This window comes from Rattus norvegicus, chromosome 2 (assembly GCF_036323735.1).
Source record: "Rattus norvegicus strain BN/NHsdMcwi chromosome 2, GRCr8, whole genome shotgun sequence".
Classification (NCBI taxonomy): Eukaryota; Metazoa; Chordata; class Mammalia; order Rodentia; family Muridae; genus Rattus; species Rattus norvegicus.
The window spans coordinates 170622422-170640649 of record NC_086020.1 but is presented as its reverse complement, the minus strand read 5'-3'; the positions used below and the strand labels follow the sequence as shown (position 1 = coordinate 170640649).

General features: G+C 42.4%; 1 long non-coding RNA gene across 5 annotated transcripts in view; it reads right to left on the bottom strand.

Annotated features, from left to right (window-relative positions):
- LOC102555909 (uncharacterized) overlaps positions 1–18228 on the bottom strand; it is a 110656-nt gene that overhangs the window by 10095 nt on the left and 82333 nt on the right. For 3 of the 5 annotated variants that reach the window (XR_010064330.1, XR_010064338.1, XR_010064337.1), the window contains 5 exons: positions 9187–9254; positions 4252–4875; positions 2964–3284; positions 2351–2471; positions 214–1948 (listed from right to left, as the gene is read on the bottom strand). This is a non-coding gene — a long non-coding RNA (uncharacterized LOC102555909). The remainder of the gene's footprint in view (positions 1–213; positions 1949–2350; positions 2472–2963; positions 3285–4251; positions 4876–9186; positions 9255–18228) is intronic. The other 2 variants (XR_010064335.1, XR_010064336.1) reach the window with 2 other exon arrangements.

Here is an 18228-nt window from a genome sequence, read left to right as displayed (position 1 = left end):
AAAATCCAACGGATGATACCTGGGCTCATAGGAACCATATGTCCAGCTCTGCACCCACCTCTCACAACTCTAAAAGTTGGGGCAGGGCGGGCCCCAATGCTTCCTTCCCCACCTCCCTTTCTTTGCCCGGCAACAATCTTTCTTCCTGCCCTCATCTTTCTAGGTTTCCATTCCTGCTAGTTGTCTGCCCCTCTTCTGAGGAAATCTCCTTACCTAGTCAAAAAGGCCTGGCAGAAGCTTGGCACTGACTGAGCAGCCATAGGCACAGTGCAACTGTTTTGGTGGCCAGCGGCTGAAAATTGGGAGGATGGTAAGGGATTCTTTAAACTGGTTTTTCCAAAGACATTGACCATCTTAGGGATTTCTTGTCATTTTTGCTCACTAAAGGAAAACAGACAAACAACAAAGGCTGGTGATCTGATGTGTGACTCTCCCACCTCCATGCCTCCTCCTGCTCTCACCTCTCAGTCCCCGACCTCCTCCCCACACCCCTGCTGGTAGAGGCACTTACTTGGCAAGCCTGAGGGCTGCTTGCTCTCTTTAAAATCCAGGTCAAGGGTCAAGGGTCAAACCTACTGGCAAAGTATTCCTCTGGTCTCCACAGGAGCCCACCCCACCATGTCTGTCTGTCTGTCTGTCTGTCTGTCTGTCTATCTATCTATCTATCTATCTCACACACATCGGTAATAAATTAAATAGATAATTTGCAAATTTATAAAAGTCTATCCTCATGCTCTCTTTGTGACAACCTTGTAAAGAAATCAAATGAAAGGCAAAGGTTGTCCATAGCTGGCCTTCTGCACACAGTAGCTCAGTTCAGCGGTTGGGCCTTTGGGCTTCTTTATTTGTGTGGGAATCATCTACTGTAAGAGAACAAAGGGAGTGTTGTGGGTACTTCTTGCTGTTGAGCTCCTGGGCTTGCTGTAGGTGCTGTGGCCTGGCCATTAGATTTGAAGAGCCCTTGGCTCTGTTTTGAACACTGGATCATTCTTTTTCTGCCATTGTGCTAGAGCAGCTCAGTGGCACACTGATAAATATTTCTTTTAGTTTAAAGTTGGTGTTCTCTCAAAGTCCCTGAATGAATGAATCAGTTGCCATGGGAAAGGTGACGTTACCTGTTACTGAGTAGATGTGTGAGCATGCTTTGTCAAAGCATTTACTTGCTCAGACACTTGCTTTCTCATTTCAGGGACCTCGGTCAACTGTTCAAAGGGCTGCTGAATTCTATGGTCAGTCAGGACACTCATCCTCCTGTGGTGCTTAAGCCAATGAGTGCTGTTCTGGAAACTCTTGTCTTTTGAGTCTCAGGAGGTTTTCCTGCCTTTTCTTGGAACATTTTTACAGCCTTCTTGGTATCTCCTCTTTTCTGAGTGCTGACCCTTTGAGGCACTAGGTCTCTTTGGCTCCCAGCTGTCATATGTAGCATAACTACAGACTCCCAGGTTTGCCCCTTCAACATGAACGTGTCTTCCATTAAACACCCTTGCCCAGGTACCCGGCTAGGTCTTGGCATTTATGTTACAGAGGTGCTCATGAGTCTCTGTCCTCATGAGTGGGAAGATGCCATTACTACCAGGAATGGGTTCTTGTGATAAAATTGATGCTGGCCTCACCTTGCACTTACTGTTTGCCAGAGGTAGTGAAGCATGAAATATTTTCTCAGGTGACAACACCTTGACCCCTGGACTTCCCACCTTTAGAGCTGTAAGGTGAAACATCTCTTCTCCATAAATTACTCAGCTTGCGGTATTTTGTTTTAGCAACGCAGAATAAAGCAATGCTTTCTCTTTCCATTTTCAGGCTATGCCCTTGCAGTCAACTTGACCTCTCCCATCACCTTAGTATGGACTATTTAATTAGCCTCCTGCCTAGTCTTCTGGATTTTCTTTGGTTCCCATACGGTGTATCTTCCACATAGCTTCAATAGTACTCATGCAAGTCATTCAAGCTGTAAAATGTATGGAAACAGTCACAGGGTTTATCTCACGCAGAGACTTAAAACCATGGTACTTTATTCTGACCGCCCCCTCCACAAGTAACTGTGAGGTGGAGCTCACAACCAACCATCTTCCCTCTTTTCAGGGAATTTGAATAGCTCAAAGCTGAAGAGGCACTGAACTGATGGAAGCCAATCTGAAGTTCAAGGAGACCTCCCCACTCCCCCCAACACAGCAGGGGTTCCCGCCTTTTGCCTCCAGATTAGGCAAAAGCCACACCAAACACCTGTTTATATAAACTCCCCCCACTCTGTGTGTGTGTGTGTGTGTGTGTGTGTGTGTGTGTGTGTGTTTTAAACTGGCAGCTTTCTGACTCAGGCAGAAAAACAGCAACAAATGACCTTGCAGGTTACCTTTTAAGAAGTGAAAAGGGGAGTCTGTATTAGGATGGGCTAGGATTCGGTGCTGTAGCTTGATCAGGATGTTAACTAGGGTAGCCAGTAGTCTTGGTTGCTGGACCCTGGTAGTCAGCCTCTGGAGGAGGAAGTGGCTAGATAAGCAAATAGACCTTGGTGGCTAACTCTAGGAATGTAATCTAAAGTTTGTAGCAAGTCAGAGGGAATGGGCAGAAGGGCAAAGCTTGCCAGAGCCCTGCTACCCACACAGGAGCTGCCTAGAGTCCCTCATGAAATAAACTTTCCTGAGACTTGAGAGGTGCTCTCAGTAAAGGAAGTCACGCTCCATGCGTGAGAAAGAAATGGATACGGCCCGACTCTTTTCAGCATAGGTACGCCTGGAGTTCATGAGAGTCACACACGAGCAGGAGGCACCAAGCTCCTCTCTCCCAGTGGTTTGTTTGGAATCTCCCACCACAGCTTTGACTCAGATCTCATGGGCCTTTTTATTTATTCCTGAACTGTGGAGACTGGCAGGTGCCCACAGGAACCTTTACAAAGGCATGGCTCCAATTCACAGTGCGGCTCAAGGCTCCATCTCAGACCTATGGTGGCCATCAGAGTTACTCACCGTCCACAAGCCAGGCCAAGTCAGACGCTTGTGGCATCCCTTCGTTCTCGCCTTCTCTCTCTCCCCTCTGACAATATTCCCATGATGGCTGACGGGAACAAATCCTTTCTCCCTGTTTGGATTTTGCACTTGAGTCCCTTTTGCCAACCTCTTGATGTGTGGTGTACAGTTTTGCTTTTTCCTCTGAAGTCTGGGGGCTGGGGGTGTTCTCTTTTGTTTGTAGGTTTGTAGAACTAATTGGAGGTTGGCAGGCAGAGCTGCCCTGTGCGCAGCAGCTTCTCCCTTTAAAGTTCTTGCCTCCTCTTTCTGGGCTCAGGTGCCCTGGGGAAGTAACACAATGAAGGTTGGGGCCATTTAGTTTTCACGAGTTCTTATATATTTTTCATTATTGTTTTAATTTTGGGGGGTATGATATAATTACTTCATTTTCCCTTCCCTTCCCCTCCTCCGACCCCTCCCATGGTACCCCTCCTTGCCCTTTCAAAGGCATGGCCTCTCTTTTCACAAATTGTTAAATGTATGTATGGCTACAATGAATCTTTCTGCATGTGTACTGTGGTCTGTCTGAGTTTACTGTTTTATGATTGTAAAAGCTACCCAACTTTCTTACAGGGTTCATTGTAGTTGCACCACACAGGGAAAAATGTAAATGTTATATCTTAGTCGCTAAACCCAACGAAGCTAAACAACACACAACATAGCACTTATTTTCTAAATTTATGTATGGCCGCTGCCCATGGGTTTTACCACGTAGAAAACATTTCCACTTTGGCACATCTTTCCCTAAGATTGCTCTGAGTTGGTTTCAAGAATTTCAGCATTTCAAGACAAAGAAGTCTATGTCAATTAACAGGAAAGTGAAGACTTGAGTAGTCAGGAATTGCATGATATGTTATGCAAAGTGAGGACCACAAGGAAAGAAATTTTTAAATAGAGGGAAGCTCACTGGTCCTGATCATTTATTCGCCCAACTTTTGCTGAGTCGCCTGTGGTGGACACACAGTCCAGATGCCACTCTCCCTTCACACAGCACCCATCATTGTTGTTCCTTAGAGTCTCAGGCTTATTGTCCTATACGGTTAAGATCCCCTTGGCCTGGCCTTTTTGAGGGAGGGTGACATTAAAATCATTATCGATGAGTGGAGGAAAGGCAGGAGCTTCCCAAGAGTAAGCTATCCTTCCCAGGACACCACTGACCTCTTGTGTCCCACCAAAAGCTGCAAGCAGCAGGGTTAATTCTTTTCAGAAGCATTCATGAGCTTGGGGTAAAGATGAGTCTTTCACTCACCGTCTTTGCCATCTGAGGAAGATAATTTCTGCTGTGAGTTTTGGTTATAGTTTCCTGAGACAGCAAGAGCAGGGCCATCTGCCACCACTGTGTGATGTCATTCATGTCTTTTCTGTCATCTCGTGCCTTCATTCATTCTGTACTGCTCAGTAGTTCATGCTGACCCCAAATTGGTCACCTGGAAGTGGTTGGTACACACTTCTGGAGACTGAAAACTTCATGATGGAGGACAGGTGTATAGCCAGACCTTCTTGCTGCTTGACCCAAGGTAGAAGGTGGAGTGAGGCAGTCGAGGGTGAGGGGAGTTGAACAAAACTTGCTGTCCTATGTTAGACGCCCGTTAGTAATGGCATTAATCCATTAGGACCCATTGCCCTCACTCGGACTACCACACAACAGTGATGGTGATGGTGGTGGGGAGGTGTTCACAGCTGTGGTTTTAGGGACACAGTCAAGCCAGTGCTGTCTACAGTAATTTGCTTTTCCTTTAGTCAGCAGGAGTCTGTATGAGGATTCTTATGCAGGGTGTGATGCTTGAATGCAAAATACACTGATGAAAACATCTCCTTTGTGCAGTGAAGCCAGAGTATGCCCTCTCCAGTGCATAGGACTCACCCACATTTTCTATATTTGGGTAATATAAAAGAATAACATTTTACTTATAGATTAAATGTTTTTATAGCTACTTATTCAATTTAAAATGTTAAAAAGTGTGCTTTTTTTCTAGTTCCTCAATTACGATCTGGATAAAAGCTGAATTTGTATGTAGTGTGTGTGTGTGGTGTGTATGTGTATAGGGTGTATGTGTGTGTGGTGATCAGAGGTTGAAATCAGTTGTCTTCTATGATTACTCTCTGAGTTATTTCGAGACAGGGATCGTCCTGCTTCCACTTTCCCGGCACTGCTATTACAGGTGCGCTGCTGGACAAGCCTTTGGGCTTGGTGTTGGGGATCAGACTCAGGTCTGCATGCTGACACAGTGCTTGCTTTACTGACCCAGCCATTTTCCCCGCTCCCTGAATTCTTTCATATTTGACACTGTCTCAGTGGCAGCTACCTGTCTGAGAACTGCTGTAGAAGTAAAATAGTTTAATGGCTTTGCATAATGTTTGCGTAATTTTCTTTTAATAAAATGAGACAAGATATGAAACAAAATATCTACATAAATAACTTTTTAAAAAACCTTTAAAATGCTGGATTATATTATTATAGGAAGGTCATTATTGTTAGGTCCTCTGGCTATTTATTGTCTATAAGCTAAATTGATCTCAAGGAAGCTACTACAACTAACTGTGAAGGCCTTTTGTGACAATTGCATGACTATTATAGTCTTGCTTACATAACACATTCAATAAAGGAAAGGTCTAAATACCCAGCAGTAAAGTAAATTGTTAAATAAATGGAGAGAGGTCCAAGAAATACCATCTAAGAGTTATCGGTGGTGGTAGTCACAGTGAGTGTCGGTTGGTTCATGTGCAGTCACAGTGAGTGTCATTGGTTCTTTTGGAATAAACCTTCTTATCTTGGTATTTAGGGCCTAAGCACTGGACTGAGGCATGGAATATCTCTACAGAAGTTCCAGTTAGAGCAGACATTCACTCCAGGTGTGTAACTTACTAGAGTATGTAAACGTCTTAATACAGCTTTGTCATCATTTTTGTGACACTGAGTCTCTGTAAGAAGCGTCCTTTACTGGGTGAAATTAGTAAGCACCTGTTCCTGTAGCTAGAGTAGTCTTCTCACTTAAGGTTTAACAGCAGTTTGGCCACAAAACAGTGACTTTTGAGTAACTGTGCCATAACCTTCTCTTCTACTGGGATCTTCATTTTAAATACCTGGATTTATTGCTATAACCATTCTACTGAATGAGTCACTGGTAACTAGTCTAAGGTTTAGCAAATCATCAGGGGTGGATAATGTTAACTTTATATCTTAATAGCATGGAGTTAAGCAATTCACAGAAAAGATGTTGATCTAGTTTGTCCTCTAAATAAATTGTTACTTTACTACCAAGAAAGTCCAGTTTACTTTGAGCATGTCAATCATCCATTGATTGATTTTGCTTTGAGGCTCACCTGGGAAAGTTTGTGTAAAGAACTCGACTGCTATAATTGCCTAATATTTGATGTAGACTTGCAAGTAATATATAGTTGATTGGCTTGTAATTGCTGCTTTGAAGTTAGTCAAGGAAAAAAATTAAAAGTAGTGTCCTATTGTTTTTCCACAATTTATTTGTGTGTGTGTGTGTGTATGTGTGTGTGTGTGAGAGTGTGTGTGTGTGTGTGTGTGTGTGTGTGTGTGGTAGTTAACCACAGTGAGGTAACTCCCAGAAGCTGCTGACAGTAGTAGATCTAGGTTCAAGACCATTTTGTCTTTGTCCAGCACTTTGATGTGTTGGGTGAGCCGAGAAGGTCCCCTGACCTATCGTGACTCTGGGTGGCTTTTCTGAGTACTCCTTTTTGTGGCACTGAACCTGTGTCTCTGCTAAGGAATGGTTTCTCCCTTAAAATGGGTTGCATGATCAACAGAAGGTTAAGGGGTAACAACAGAAAAGGCAAGGAGAGAGAGAGGGAGGAAGGAGAGAGGGGAGATGGGGAGAAGAAGGTGAGAGAGAGAGAGAGAGAGAGAGAGAGAGAGAGAGAGAGAGGAGAGGAGAGAGAAAGATTGATAGAAGATGTTTTGAATCAGCACTAGTCTTGATATAGTACATTCCATTTACTTTTGTTACTGACAGTTTCAGACCACTGCAGAATTGTGAAAGGCTACTTTTAATATTCTCATTATCCACTAGGGGGAGTGATATGGTCACCTAGAGAATGAGTGAGGGCTATGGGTTTACTGTATACTGAAAAACAAACAACAATGACATCACAAAACCAAAGGAAGTGGGGTTGGAGGAGGAACACAAGGTGTTCTCAAATTTATAGAAGCATCTCATAAATTACAGAAAGTGATGTTTGATATTTTAAAGTCGACTTTCATTTTGAACTTTGTCATTTTAGAGAGTTCGAATGTCAATGAATACAGTTATACTGCTTATGCTATGTATGTGCCACGAGAGAGCTGACATCACAGGGTCCCATCAAGGCACCAGTGTGCTTTAGATGAGAGGGTGCGGACTGAAACCAGGTGGATGGAGGGAGTTACTTCCAGGGAAGTAACCACTGAAGATAATTTGAGGCAGGATCTCTGCAGCCTGGGTGAGGATGGCTAGGAAGGAGTATATGATCTAGCTTTGGAGAAACTTTGGAAGGAGGATGGACGGTCATGGCACACGACTGGATAGAAACAGACAGGGTGAACCACTGAAGACATGGAGAAGAAGTAGGAGGGAGGGGACTTTAAGGAAATGTCCATGGAGTGCATGGTGTGTGGGTGGTACAGAGGCAGGGGGATCTGGAGTTTGAGACAAGCCTGTCTCAGGCAAAGAGAGAAAGAGAGAAGAGAAGGAGGGGAAAGGGGTTGGAGGGTAGAGTTGTGGGGAGGGCCAGGAGGATGGGGCTGAGTATAAGCACAGAAGCAAAAAACTCCACACTTGATTAGAAAGGGCTTTGTGTTATTTGTGATCCCCTTTGCTTATAGCGGTTCTGTGGCCAGTTCATAGGTAGAGTCCAGCAGAGCATTTAAAGTCATCTGCAGACACCTATCAGATGGCCTGCTCGCCGGAGTCACATAGACAAGCCCACATGGTCTGGCATGGGTTTTATCTTGCCGCTCTTACTACCATGCTCTGTGACTATAGGTGAGTCACTAAGCCTCAGCCCTGATTCCATGGCCTGTTACCTAGGTGGTTGGAATAGGTCAAGGCTGCTAAGTCAGCATGTGGGGATGGGTTTCAGGGAATGTGAGGCACGCTAGGCATTATCAAAATACCTTTTCCACCTGGGAAAAAACATCCAAAGTTTGGTTATATCCCCAGAAAGGATAATTTTACCTTAACGCTAAGATCTCCTGGGTTATCATTATAAATTTCCTGCTTCTAGAACTCCAGAATGCTCTAGCTTTAGCCATCCCTCAGTGAGCCACCAGAAAACACCAGAATGCAAGATGTGAGAGTCTGGTAGGGGTTGACCTGCAGGCTGGCAGGACGGCTCAGCAGGTAAACACTCTAGCAAGCCTCATGGTGGGCTGGAGTCTTTGGAGCCAAAGCGTGAAAGAAGTCAGGATTTTCTCTGACTTCCTGATGCATGCTGTGGCTTGTGTGTGAATAGCCCCATTTGAAAGAGTAATTAAAGTGGTAACCAATTGTCCTGATCAGTCCTTTCTAGAGGGTTGGTTATTTATTTATTTATTTATTTATTTATTTATTTATTTATTTATTTATTTATTTATTTTAAAAAGCCAGTGTATTGTTAAAACTAAAATTAATCGTTTCATTAGTAACTCACATATACCTTTTAGGACATACCCTTTTACCTTTGTCTAGTTCATTACTAGCCACATATCGGATGGTCATAACCACTCAAAAGTTAGTTCTGTGGTCATTCTTACATGATCGGGAACTTCCTGCCTCTAGCATGTTTCCCTCCAAGATGGTGGTGCGTCATGGTGGAAAGAGAAAGAGGTCATAGAACTTGCATGGGAGTTAAACTCAGAGTGATTACTACAAGGCTCTACTGAGGCAGCCATGATGTCCTTCGGAAACCTCCAGTGAGGCTGGGGTCAGCTTGGAAATGGCAGTTGTCACTGGAGATGGCAGCTGAGACCACGTGATGAAACAGGCAATGCGTGTGCATGCGACAGCTTCCTAAGCAAGACGTCTTACGTCGTTGGGTAAACAGCTGTAGCCATTTGATGTCGTGTGATTTTCTGGTTAGCTCTCAGGTCTGACCTCTAGAAATCGATTTCTGATCTGCTGTTACTTGATAAAAATCAGTGTCAGCTGCCAAGACTGGCCAGTTACTTGGACTGGTTTCTGTCCTTACGTCTACTTACTCTGTAGAAATTCTTTACACACGGGCAAGGAATCCTCTCCCTTTCTGTCCTTAGTCATTTCCAAGATACTGTAAGAAAAATGTTTTAAATTTTGATGAGATTCAGCTATAAATTTTTACTTTTTTTTTTTTTGGTTCTTTTTTTCGGAGCTGGGGACTGAACCCAGGGTCTTGCGCTTCCTAGGTAAGCGCTCTACCACTGAGCTAAATCCCCAGCCCCAAATTTTTACTTTTATAGATCATGTTTATGGTATCAAACCAAAAAAGAATGAAAGAAAAAGAAAAACAACAAAAAATCCCACCTAACTCAAAAACATAGGTTTTTTTTCTTTTTTCTTTTTTTCGGAACTGGGGACCGAACCCAGGGCCTTGTGCTTGCTAGGCAAGTGCTCTACCACTGAGCTAAATCCCCAACCCCGTAATAGCCTCTTAAAGACTAATAGTTTTAGATTTCATATTTTGGCATGTGATCTATTTTTATTTTTATAGATGATGTAAGACATGAACCTGCACAATTATTTTCCTGTAGTTAAAACAAAATAATGGAGTTTGCATACTTTTTGGTAGGGAAGACATTTATTTCTTTGGATTTGAGGACTTGTACCTGTAATCCCAGATCTCAGGGGGTTGAGGCTGAAGAATTGAGGCACTCCAGGGCAGCTTTGACCATAGTTTGTTCTAGAACAGCGAGGCTATATATTCGAGACCCTATTTTAAATTAAACAAGCATGGTCTTTACTTCTCTGGGCTGGGAAAGCAAACTTACATGCTGGCTTTGCTGGGCCTCTGATGAGAGGCTCAAACATAATTACGTATCACAAATGTACATTTGTGTGTGCTGCTGTCTGGTGCTTGTTCTACATGAGCTCTATCTAAAGAAGGAGTTCTGTCTGGATACACTTTGAGTATTGTTGGGAGCTGGACCAACTTGAGACTTTCTCAGAGACTCTGAAAAAAGGACAAAGGGAACGTTCTGCATTCTTGTCCAGGAACAGACTTGGCACGATCTATTTTGGGGCTTGGGCCTGGGCCTCAAAGGAGTTAAGGTTTCAGTTCCTGGGAACCTTGCTTTCTACCCTGTAACTGTGAGTCCTAAGGCAGATGTGCCTGAGGTAGCCTGTGTTTTCTTTGCCAACATTGTCTGATTTAGCTCTCTGCTGACCTTGTTCTGCCCTGTACAACTTGTATATATCTTAATAAATTTGCTTGGCATAAATCACTCGCTTATACAAGACTTTCTGATGCCAGCCACTGCTTTTGTCTTTTGTCTTTCCAACCCTGTCCTCTCACCTGACACTTTGCCATTCCAGACCCTATCCTTCCAGGTTTGGTCAGAGTAAAGGATGATTGGTTTGGCAGCATTAATATCTTTATTATACTGTCATATGGCTTTGGTAATGATTTGCTTTCTTGTACCTTTTTCCCATATTGATCTCATTTTTCTATCTTTAGAGACATTTTAGAGTTACTGAACTAAGGCCACTAAGATAGTTCAGCAGGTAAACATGCCTGCTGCCAGATCCTGACAGCCTGAGTTTAGCCTAGGACCCACACGGCGGAGGGAAAAACAGGTTCTAAAGGTTGTCCTCTGACTTCTACATGCATGCTGCCCTCGTTTGCATGCACATGCGCATGCCACACACACACACTCACACACACATGTAATGTAGGCACACATGCAGGTACACATGAAGGCACACACATGTATGCCCTTGTGCATATGCATCTATGCACATACGCACACCGTGCACACACTCATACATGTAATAGCTCTTAAAAAAACAGGGAATGAAAATGCATAAACTGTCATTATTCTTTGCCTCTGATTTTGTCATTTGACTTTTTTAGTTGTGGTTTGCAACAATGAAACCATGGTATTGCTATTCATCATGGTTATATTAGTTAAGCACTTTGGTTAACCATCTATTACCCCATATTTATTACTGGAGGAAAAAAAACCCAGGTTTTTTTTTTTTTTTTTTTGTTAAGGACTCTCTGAAAGCTGAGGCACAAGCTCTGTCAGCTTGGACTTACAATGGCCTTCCAGTTACTGCAAGCTGCAGGAGGAGGGTGGGAAACCCAGCCAAGCAACTAGCAGATGGAATCAGTCAGGGTCACCAGAGACCTAGGGATCTGACCGGGCAGGGATCTGATGATGTGTCATCCTCATTAGCCATCGAGGCCTCCGTGGTTTTGCTCCAGAACGCTTGTCCTTGAACTGTGTGCCACGCAGCTGGGGTGCTCATCATTCATGTGCAAAGGAGCCAAAGACTTGTTCCGAATCTCTGAGAACCAGCATCTCCATGTGTCCTGCTCAGTCCTTTCTCTTCGGGTCGCCGACAGTTTCTACAAGCACTTACCACACATTGACCAGCTGCCTAGTGGTTTTCAGAGGTATAATATTAGATGCATAAATGGTGAATGTAAAAATACACAGCTTTGGGTAATTGTTATCCAACAAATGCATTGCTTGGTGTGACCTGCCCTCAGGCTGGTGTGCTCATTTAAGTGAGAGCCGTTTCATTTAGGCCCAGGGATGTCAATGCCTGGCCCCCTGTTGTTGATTTGCAGAGGCTATAGACCCTTTATATATAGCCTTCATAGAGGAGGTTTATTGGAGACAGGTTATGAGAGCTTGTAGCCTTACCTACCTCCAGCCACTTTCTCTGCTTCCCATGTGGATAAGAATGTGATCCCTCAGCTTCCTGTGTCTCCTGTGATGCTTTCCCACCTCGACGGACTTTTATCCTTCTGTTAAAACAAAGACTTCCATCTCTAAGTTGTTTTTGGTCATGGTGTTTTATCTTGACAACATTAAGTAACTAATATACCTGGTTTTCCTCCCGGATGCTCAGAAAAGTTTTGCTTGGTTTTTGCTCAGCACAATCCAGGCCTTTCCATTTGGAAATGTTTGCCTCGTGGACAGTTCAGCATCTTAGAACCCTGAGGTAGAGGATGCTCTACTTTGCTGTCCTCAGCCTTTTTCCTTATTGGATTGGCTCGTATACTTCTCATGTTACTCATGTTTCTCATCAAAGTCATTGACATTATTCTTCCAATGGCACTAAATCATTTCAATTTTGCTATTTATTATATTTACTTCACATTTATCGCACTGGCTATAGGCATTTTCAAGGCAAAAATCGGATCGATTTTTGGGTCCTCTGTAATCCTTAGCACAGATTCTTGCAAATAGTAAACACCAGGCATTTAGTGAGGGAACATCTCGGTGTAAGTTATCTGTCTATTAAAAACTCATTGGCAATACACCATGCTCCAGAGAAACACATGTATTCTTAGGGATCCAACGCTGTCTTGGGAAGATAAGAACTGCATTTGGCAATTGAATTTGAGACACAATAGGATGCACTTTAGTTGGTTTAGAACCCTTTGCTGAATTCTCCTGTGCACTTGCACTCTACAGAGAGAATGCATCTGGAGTTCACTCCTTACAGCTCAGATGAAGTCGCTGAGGTTTGTATGTGGGTTGTCTGCCAAAGTTTCCTGTGTTGGAAGCATGGTCCCCAGTGTGGCTCTGTTGAGATGACAAAGAACTGATGTGGGGCAAAGGGGAAGGTGATAGGTCAAGGCAGGCACCAGCCTCTCGAATGGTCAATGCTGCCTTGTGGGAAAGGCCAGGTTTTAGGGGCCGGACTCCATCAGCTCCTGAGAGAATGGGCTGTTAATGGTTCTGCCTTCTTTTCCATGCATGTTCCTTCAGTAAGAAGTGGTTCCATTTTCTTTTTCGGCCATGTATTGATACTGTCAAGGAGTCTTCACCAAGATGTGGAGACTGTGTTATTTAGAATCTCCAGAACTGTTAACAACTGTAATCTTTTAATATCATCCACCATGTCTCTGCCTCCCAACTGCTGGAATTAGAGGTGTACTCTACTGTGCCCAATAATCCAGTGTTTTTAATTCAAAGATTTTACTCAAAAGAAAAATCGTAACATTGGTTGCTGATTTAATTAATACTGGCTAATGCTGTCGAATTAAAATTTCCCAAATACTCAGTAATTTTGTTGCAAATGACTATTTCCTTAGACTTTTATTTTGTGACTAACCCACCCATAAGTGCTTCAAGAAACGAGCATCAGATCTTCTGGAACTGGATTGATGGATAGTTGTGAGCCTGCCATGGTAGATGTGGGAGCTGAGACCCAGGCCAGCATCCTTTCTAAGAGCAACCAGTGCTCCTAACCACTGAGCCACCACTGTAGCTCCCAGATATGCAGTTTCAATCAATAGTTTAATACAACATAAAATTCGACAATGTTTTTCCTTTAAATATTGTACATACTATAAAATGAAATTAACTATGGCTTCTGTAAGGACAGTGTTTTGGGGGTCTCCTCCCAAAGCATTGTTGATGCCAGGACATAATGCAGAAGGACTTTGACATTTTATAACTTTTATTTATGCTGCTGAGAAACATTGTGATCATAATGTAAAATAGCTCCAACTAGTATATTTGTTCTTTATCCAATTCAGGCTTAAAAAAAGAAAACCAAGTAAACTCTAGATGAACCTTTGCCCTGGGGATGACCTGCTCCAACATGTTTGAACTCAGGATGAACTCTCACATGAACTTGCCGTTCTCAGTTGAGAAAGTTACCAGATGGGAAATAGGCAGATTGCTCAAATATTTTTGGATGCACTATTTAACATGTTCAGCACAGAGAGAAGGCCAGCTATCTATCTCCAGTGTTCACTTGGAGACCTTTATTACAGGCTGTTTTCTTCATTTTAGTATGAGCCTAGAGGCTGGGCTGTATGTTTCTGCCTCACTTGTACTTTAAGCCCCTGCTTGTTAAATGCATTTAAGGACATGACTGAGCCACAAAATGTATCAACTTTTAAGGGAGTTTTATTGGATATATTGAGATAATACTGCTTAAAATCACATAGGATGGATTTTCAAGGACTCACTTATATCTTGTCCATGAAGGAACTAGAGTGACATTTACTTCGAATAGCTTGCAGCACAGTGCAGAGCTATGCACAGGGAAAGAAGAGGTGAACTGCAGTGCTAGTCAGGCCAAACACTTACTACATAGAGAAGGTGACAGCAATTGGACTACTCGCCCAAGAAGTCACAGCTGGTTTCTCTAACTCACAAATCCTGCTTTTTCATGCTCCAACAAACAAAGAAAGAAGCAACTGCATGAGGGGTGGTGGCTGGAGAGACAGCTAGGGGGCAAGAGTGCTAGCTGCTTTTCGAGGACCGGAGTTCAGTTCCCAGCACCCATGTTTGAAGGGTGGCCCCCAGCACCAGGAAGATTGAATGCTTCTGGCCTCTGAGGACATCTGCACTCACACCTGCACAGACCCAGGCGTGGACACACACACACAAGTGCTTGCACACACACACACACACACACACACACACACACACACTAAATGTTAAGAGACAAAATTCGTTTTGTGGGGGTTCAAATAGCTGCTAAAGATCAAACTTTCAAGAACCTATAATATTTGTTTTACCTTTGCTTTAGGAACTGAAGAGTTTATTTCTGGAACTAGGTTGTAGCTCAGTGGCAGAACATGTTCCAGTTACATGGCACCGTGTCCCATGACCAGCACTTCTTCATGCCCCCACAAAAGTTATTTGTGTTCATTAACTAGTGTGATTAAATGACTTAGATTGAAATACTAGTCCAGAATGTTCTCCAACTCTGAAGATAGTAACTAATGTTCCTGTTTCTCTTGAAAACTTTGTGTTGTTTGCAGAAAACCTCACACCTACAACTTTTACCAAATAACAGCCATTCTGCTGTGTAGCTGCTGGTAGGCATCTCCATGCATAGAATCAATCGTTAACTCCCACTTCATTCTCAGACTGTAATTTACTCGCCATGGGCAGTGTTTGGATGGTGTTCAGTTGAAGGAGAGATTACAGTTAATGGTCAGAGATGTGTGAAATGGTGCAGGGCTGCTCTCAGAAGATGAGGATGTGAGCTGCAATAAGCTGTAATTAATTCAGCTTTCCTGACATCTGAGGATGACAGTATCATTGGCATGGCAGATAGAGATCTCCCTATTACACAAGGATGTGCTCACAGCCTTAACAGGCCTTCTGTGAGCCTCTCGGGGAGGTCATTGCGTCATTGGTGTTCAACATCTAGTCTCTATTCTTAAAGGCTTAATTAACTTTTGAGAGACAGAGAGAGACAGAGACACAGAGAGAGACAGAGACAAAGACATACACAGAGAGGGGGGGGGGGGAGAGAGAGAGAGAGAGAGAGAGAGAGAGCGCCTGTATGTCTCTCTGTGTGTAATGCTATTTAAATGCTAACCAAATGTTCTACCACTGAATCACACATCCCAGTTCTTAAGTTCATTGAACAAAAACAAACAAACAAAAAAACAAAAACAAAAACAAAAAAACAGCAAGAGCTTTTTATTTAGAATAAAAAACAGATTTTGTGCTAAAATAAATGATGTGTTTCTTTCAGGAATCAATTGAGAGTTGAACAGCTTCAAATGGTCACAGGTTTTTTTTTCCTTCTTCCTTGTTTTTTTAATTGATCTGTGCCCCTTAAAATTGAAGTTACACGAGCAACATGTGGTTGCTGGGAATAGAACACACATCCTCTGGAAGAGCAGCCAGTGCTCTTAATCTCTGAGCCATTTCTCCACTCCCCCTTCTCCCTTTGATAAGGTCTATCTCATGTTGATTCGTTACATTTTTATACTGGAAAGGAAGTACATACAGTTCTCTTTGCATGGGACATGGCCAAGTATATTAATTTCATATAGAGAGTAAACAGAATTGGCTTAATTGGATTAATTGGCATGATTAAATTTAACTATATATGATGGAAATTTCTTAAATATGAGTATATCATTCTTTTAAATGTAGGCAACCAATGTATGATCTCTGCACCAAACATAAAACATCATGCAGAAAGATTTTCTAAATTTTAAATTCTAAAATAAAACATTGAACATGTATTTGCATGGTATTAAAATAGTGAATTGTTAAAACCATGGTACAGAAATGTAGAAGAGATAAATTTAGGATATATATATTTACTGAACGAACACTGTAATGCCAATTTTTCTTTGTCTTATTACTTTAATAAGGGGGTTCTGGGGGCCAAGAGATACTGTTGGAAGTAATATTATATGAGCTTAGAAAAACCAAACTAATACAACTTTAGGAAAGATTGGAAAATTAATTTTGTATTATAATTTTCACGTAGATCCAAGCCTTAGGAAGAGAGAAGGAGCAGTCATGTACAGTGGAAGCTAGTGCTGGCCTCGGATGGCATACTGCCCTTTACTGCCTTTGCATCTTGACCTTGTTTAACATCTGGAGTGTTTCCTAATAATTCAGTGATTCTTAAAAGCACCCTCTGCCATCATGTGGGTATGTCACAGTGTAGCTAACTCATCTGATTTTCTTTTTGACATTTCATCAGAAATGGAACTTAAAACCACAAATGTTTCTCTAAACAAAGTCTAAGCCAGACATGGTGGCATGTGCCTGCAATCCTAGTTCTTGGCAAGCTGAGGTGAGAAGATCCAGTCCAAGGCCCCTAGGCAGGATCTATAGTGATACTCTGTTAGAAAAAAGTGAAATAAAAATAGAGTGAGACATTAGGAGAGAAAAAGAGGGAAGGCACAGGGAAGAGGCGAGGGAGAGTGGAAAGAAAACAAATGTTGTTGGAATTATTTAGTGAGTGAACTTTTGGAATAATTTTCTATTTTCTGTGTATGAGTATTTTGCCTGCATGTATATCTTTGCCTCACGTGTGCCTGATGTCCCCTGAGGCCGGAAGAGGGTGTCAGATCCCCTGGAAGTGGTTTATAGCTGGTTGTGAACTGCCCTGTGGGTGCTGGGAATTGAACCCAGGTCTTCTGAAGAGCAGCTAGTGCACTGCAGTGCTGAACCATCTCTCCAGCTTCAAGTGACAAATTTTAATTGTTCAGGAGACCGAGTATTGGTCGGAAATAGTTTTTGAAGGATAAACTTATTTGGGCAAACTTCTCATCTCTGGTTATGTCTTTCAGGCTGTCCTTCTCTTCATGTGTGATGGCTTTCAGTTTCTAACTGGGTGGTGTGCTTGAAAGTTTTCCTATCTGATTTTAATCACCACTGCAGCTGCACTCGGAATTGTTTTCCCGATGCACACTTGTAGGGTACAGTATGATAATTTGGTACACATGCAAAATGTACAATGATAGTCAGGGCGGGTTAGAATTCCATCTGCTCAAACGGTGTTTCCGTTTCCTTGTGTTGGAAACTGGACTCTTTCTGGCTTCTCTGAGGCCTGTCGCAGATTGTTGGAGAATGTAGATGCCTTGCCACGCTGTGGCTGGCACACCTCAACTCCAGACCCTCAGCTTCCTTCAAACTGTGAGTCAACTATTTTCTACTACGTGTCTTAGCTGAAAACGTAAGGTTACTTCTGTGATAAAAATGACTTCTGGGTTTGTCTTCTAATTTTCTAGAGAGAGATTTATGTTTCTGTTGTAATCTCTTCAATTCATTTTAGAGCTTCCATTTTTACTTTCAAATGACCATGGTTTCATTATTTTATGTAAAAGATAATATTTACATAAATTTATATGTACAGAATAAATTTTAAAACTTTTAAATAAAAACATTCTCAGCATATAGAGAGTGTACCTTAGCACCACAGCTCACGCCCAGTATGCATAAGCCCTGTCCCCAGAAACAACCTCACAAATCAGATTCAGTCATAAATTCATACCCAGTATGCACAACACCCCCAAGCAACAACTTCACGAATCAGATTCATTCATAAATTCCAATAGTATGAAGATCTTTGAGAATTTTATGTTATGTTTTAATTCATCCAAGTATTGGGACCAGTGTCATATTAAGTTCTAGACAACTGGAACTTGCGTGAGGAGCTGTTTTTCTCATGTATGCTTTATTTGCAGCATCATCACTACAGGCTGGTATTGTGTCATTGGTTAGCTCGCTATTCATGTCTTCAAGTTTTACAAGTGAACTGTTTAGAACTTTTAACCCCTAGAAATATTATTCACCATTACATCATTGCATACC